The sequence below is a fragment of the Colobus angolensis genome, unplaced genomic scaffold (genome assembly GCF_000951035.1).
Source record: "Colobus angolensis palliatus isolate OR3802 unplaced genomic scaffold, Cang.pa_1.0 Scaffold489, whole genome shotgun sequence".
In the NCBI taxonomy this organism is placed as follows: Eukaryota; Metazoa; Chordata; class Mammalia; order Primates; family Cercopithecidae; genus Colobus; species Colobus angolensis.
In genome coordinates this window covers 1,612,503-1,617,436 of record NW_012118365.1, presented here as the reverse complement: position 1 = coordinate 1,617,436, position 4,934 = coordinate 1,612,503, and the positions used below count along the sequence as shown (strand labels likewise).

Below are 4,934 nucleotides of genomic sequence, written 5' to 3'. Positions count from 1 at the left end.
TGTATATGGTAATTCTGTCTAAAAATAACATTGCAGCAGAAAATTTTGAAAGGAATAGCATGTATCTATTTGAGATTCTGTTCTACAATCTTTCTCTCTGTCTCTCTCACGTATTTCTTACAGTCCTATTTTAAGCACCTAGCAAGGATTTTCTGGAGCATCGGGTAAATGGTTCCCTCATCTAACTTCAACTTCTATAGGCAAATTTAATAAGTGCTTTTACTTCTCTATTTACTTAAGAGATCATGATTTGATTTATATTTACCTTCCATCGCATGTCATGGGATTGAGCCAATTTTAAATGTAAATAATAATTCTTGGTGAATTTTTATTTTTATATAGTTTTTTATTTTAATTTTATTGTTGTGTCATTGAGTGCCCATTTCTGTTTCAGAGAAAAAGCTAACTTGTATCAATAATTGAGTTCCCTGGAGAATCAAATGATGTCCTATTTGACATTACTTTGAAAAAACAACTTGAAGCCATGTGATAAAAATTACCTTAATTAAATCCTATGAAACCCTATGAGATGGGTGTAAAAACCTGGCCACAAGTAACAAAGTTATTAAGTGAAAGGTTGGAAATGATCTGGGAAGTCTGCCCTCAGTATGTTGGACTCTATAACATGCTGCACTGAAGCTGTGGTTCATAGACCTTTACAGGTATTGCTAAGACTTTGAACCCTATTCTCCATGCAGAGGAGCCTCAGTAAATTATTATTTACTGTGTCCCCACCGAATCTCACCTTGAATTTTAATATTCCCCACGTCAAGAGTGGGGCCAAGTGGAGATAACTGAATCATGAAGGCAGTTTCCCCCATACTGTTCTCATGGTAGTAAGTCTCTCAAGATCTGATGGTTTTATGAATGGAAGTTTCCCTGCACCAAGCTCTCTTGCCTGCCATTATATAAGATGTAACTTTGCTCTTCATTCACCTTCCACCATGCTTGTGAGGCCTCCCCTGCCTTGTGGAACTGTGAGTCAATTAAACCTCCTTCCTTTATAAATTACTGAGTCTTGGATAATTGTGTGTTGGAGTGTAGGAGCACGCATTTGCAGGCACCACGATCCTCTGATACCTGGTAAGTGGAAGTGATGCTAGAATGTGTCTATAGAGTGTATTGCTATCACCCAAACTTTCTATTTCTAGTTTGTCCAGATTTAGATTTGATCAGTTTTCTGGTCTAATAAAAAAAAGCATTTCAAAAAGAAAAGAAAAGAAAGAAAGCATTCATACCACAGAAAATATGTAATAAATCAAAAAATAGGAAAGAAGAATCTCCATGGGAAACTGGTCCCAAAGTTTTTGAGGGTTCATTGAGGGAATTTTGGTTTACTAATTTTTTTCATCCTTGTAGTGGTCAAAAGGTCTGAACAACTCCTTGTTTTCAGTTTTGAAAGAGTCACATCTTTCTCTACCACAAAGTAACCATGTAGTGCAGATCCATAAAAAAACAGGGAGGAAGCAGCACCAGTGAGAGGCCTGTCTCTCTAGAAGGGCGTCCACGTCTACATCTGCAGAAAGAGAAGGAACCGAACAGGGCTCCAGCACTTCTGTCCTGCAAACAAGCTCCTTTTAAATGTGAAACCCAGCTACCCAGCAGTTCCTTTAACAGGTATATCTCTGAATACCAGGCCAGTTCTGAGAGGAAACAAAACCACAAGTTGAGAGAAAAGGACTATCATGGGCATCTGGTCACTTTCTACGTGATCCATCATACTTCCAGGAATTGGAAGCTTACTGGTCTTGGAGTGGAATAGCTTAGAGCACATCCACCGGAGGTCACCCTTTAAATACATCGTGAGGAGTGGCAATAAGGTAAATGGCACCAAACAGAGAAGGGCAGGCTGGGCGGCCTGGTGAATGTGAGAGGCCACAGTAGCAGTGAGCAGATCTACATAGTATCCCATGAGGGTGCAGTGAAAGTAAAAGACCTTCTGCATGCGTCCAGAGATGTTGGCAGGTCCAGGGCCACCACAGGAGTCCCCACGGGCTTGTTTTTGTAATTGTCATAGCAAAGGTCAAAGCACAGCAGACGACCAGGCATAACAATGTCTCCAGTGCCCAACATGAGGAAGTGGCTCCCATGGAATGTGGGAAGACCAGTTTTCCAGGCAGAGACAGGCGAGGAACATCATGCTCAACACCAGGCCCCAGGCTGAGCTTCCAGGACAGAACGTAAAGGGGATTTTCAGCCAGCTGCCATGGCCACGTTCACCATGACATTGCTATTAAAGATGTGGGCTGAGAAAAATACCTAAAAGACATCATAGATTAAAAGCCCTGAGAGAAGCAGACAGGGGACTTTGAGACCCAGCAGGCAGACAAAGGCAATTACAGTGACGTCCATGAGAAGTCAATGGCCAGTGAGAACCCAGATGAGGATGAGCATGACAGACAGAGATAATAACAACAACTCAGCAGTAGTGAAACATCCACGGAAACCCAGGGAAATCTTTTTCTGACGTGAACAGAGTCTCGTTAAATACTGGCACATCAGGAGAAGAAGAAAAGCAAAAGTTATCATTGTAAGAACTGCTGTACATGTTGTAAAAACTACTTGAGCTCAGTCAAAGCAGCAGAGCAATAATAAAAGAGAGATAGATGCTCCAATCAGAAGGAAGAGAGCTTGGGTAGAGTCAATTGTTTGACGCTATTATTGACGCTGTTGCCATTGAAAGACCCAGAAGAACTATTGCTGTCTTTCTGTGAACTCACTTGTCTTTCTGTCTTTTCTACGCACCAGTCGGTATGTTGAGAATCAGAGGCTGAAATTTGCAACATAAAGATATATAAACTTTTTCCAGGGCATTTAATCTGAAATCTGTACAAATTGTTATTTTAGTATTAAACCAAAACCTGATATGTTTTCTGGATGAATTTGATAAACACATTTCTAAAGCAAAATCATTACTTGGTAATAATATTTCTAATCATTAAGAACAGTAAATAAATACAAATTTAATTAATCTTCAAGTGACATTTTAATAAATAAAACTTCCAGTTTAGGATGCCAGACCAACCACATATGAGCATCTCTTCTTGCCTCCAAGATACCATGAAATTATGTGAAATTATGAGGTATGTTTATTATAAACTCATAATGATACATAAAAATTGAAGAAAATCAGGCTATAAGATAGTTTTACACACATCTATAATTCAAAAAACAAACGGAGGAGGAGAATAGATGAAACAAGTTGGAGGAAGTATATCCCAGAGAACTCACAGGACTGCAACTCTAAGAGACTGAGGAGCCAGAAAATACATGGCTCCAAGTTGATGTGTTCAGGCAGAAATAATCAAAAACTCACCCAAGAGAGAGCACATTCCATACCTTCACAAAAACTGAGTGCCTGGGGACATACCACCCTGGACAAGAATTGGAGAATTATTCTTTCAAGAAATAATACTCAGGAAGAAATAAGAAACTCTATTCTAAATAAATGAAGGCTAGTGTTTAGACATTTCTCCAGATCTTCACCCTTTAAAGCTCATGAGTCACTAAGTTTGACTTCTGTACTTAGCAATTACCTTTGCATTGCCCTGTTCTTAAATATGAATGAGCAAAGAAGACTCTCTGGCCATTTGAGGAAACACTGCGACATGAAAGAAGAACCTACCTCTCTGCAGAAAGGAGATTAAAACTCACAGGAAACACTAATGATTTTATAAAAATAAGTTTCCTAAAAATGAAACAAAACCTCTAAGTATAACAGTATCTCCCAAGGACCATGTGGGGAATATTAAAATTCAAGGTGAGATTTGGTGGGGACACAGTATATAATACTTTACTGAGGCCCCTCTGCATGAAGAATAGGGCTCAAAGTCTTAGCATACCTGTAAAGGTCTGTGAACCACACCTTCAGTGCAGCACGTCATAGAGCACAACACACTGAGCGCAGACTTCCCAGACCATTTCCAACCTTTCACTTAATAACTTTGTAACATTTTAGGGGAAGGAACAGTATATACATTGTCATGAGACAATAGGCTGTGGAAAGGAGCTCTTGGATATTAAAAATAAAATTGCCATAATAAATTAAGAAGAACTGAAGATATGGTTGCTAAATGAATAATTAAATTTAAGAGTTAGAGAAATGAAATTGCGACAATATCCTGGAAATGTAAAACTAAAGATATAAAGAGATCTAGGATACCCCAATTCATGAAGATCCATCGACAAGTTCAGTGCCAGAACCAGGGTGAGAGCAGCTGCAAAACATTTGTAGTGAATAAAGAAATTAGTTTATGAGTGTAGTTACCGCTGGATGATTTAATTTCTCAACTTTTCTGTGTCTTCCAGAATGTTTAGCAGGGAGGAACCATATCTTATGGGAGCTGCAAAATATGCTTGCACCAAAAAGTAAGCCAAGGGAACAGGGAATGAAGGAAAAAACCAAGAATGTTTCATGTGCCTAGGAGATGCCTGGATTCTTCAAAATGGCGAGACCCAAGGAAAGAAAGGTCAAGATGGCGGCAGGTTGCCTCGGGCAGTTGGAGGACATTATGTGCCAGGGCATTTCTTCTTCCTGTCCCTTGCCACAGCATCCATCCCCTCTGATTTTAGAAAAGTCTTTCAAAAAATGTGCTAAGAGTTTAACAAGATAAGACTAATTTCAACAAGAAGTATGAGTGGGAATTGAGCTCAAATAGTGTAGTATCTATATATACATGAAGTACTAATGGATGTAAGTTGGAAAATGTGATAATATGCTCATTTGCATAACTTAATGGTATAGATATATACATATGATTAAAGATAACTTTCTAGTTTCAATGAAATTTCATCAGGACACTGACTTAATGCATAGAAAATCTGACAAAGCAGGTATTGAGAATGCATATGTCATAAAAGTGATTATGCACTTTTCTAAATTGTCTTACATTTCTGATAGTTGCAAATAGCCTTTGCAATTTGCTCAGTTGTAG

The 4,934-nt window shown here is 38.7% G+C and overlaps 1 pseudogene; it reads right to left on the bottom strand.

Annotated features, from left to right (window-relative positions):
* Positions 1-1,518: 1,518 nt before the first annotated feature.
* LOC105524082 lies at positions 1,519-2,300 on the bottom strand (annotated as a pseudogene).
* Between the last annotated feature and the right edge of the window lie 2,634 nt (positions 2,301-4,934).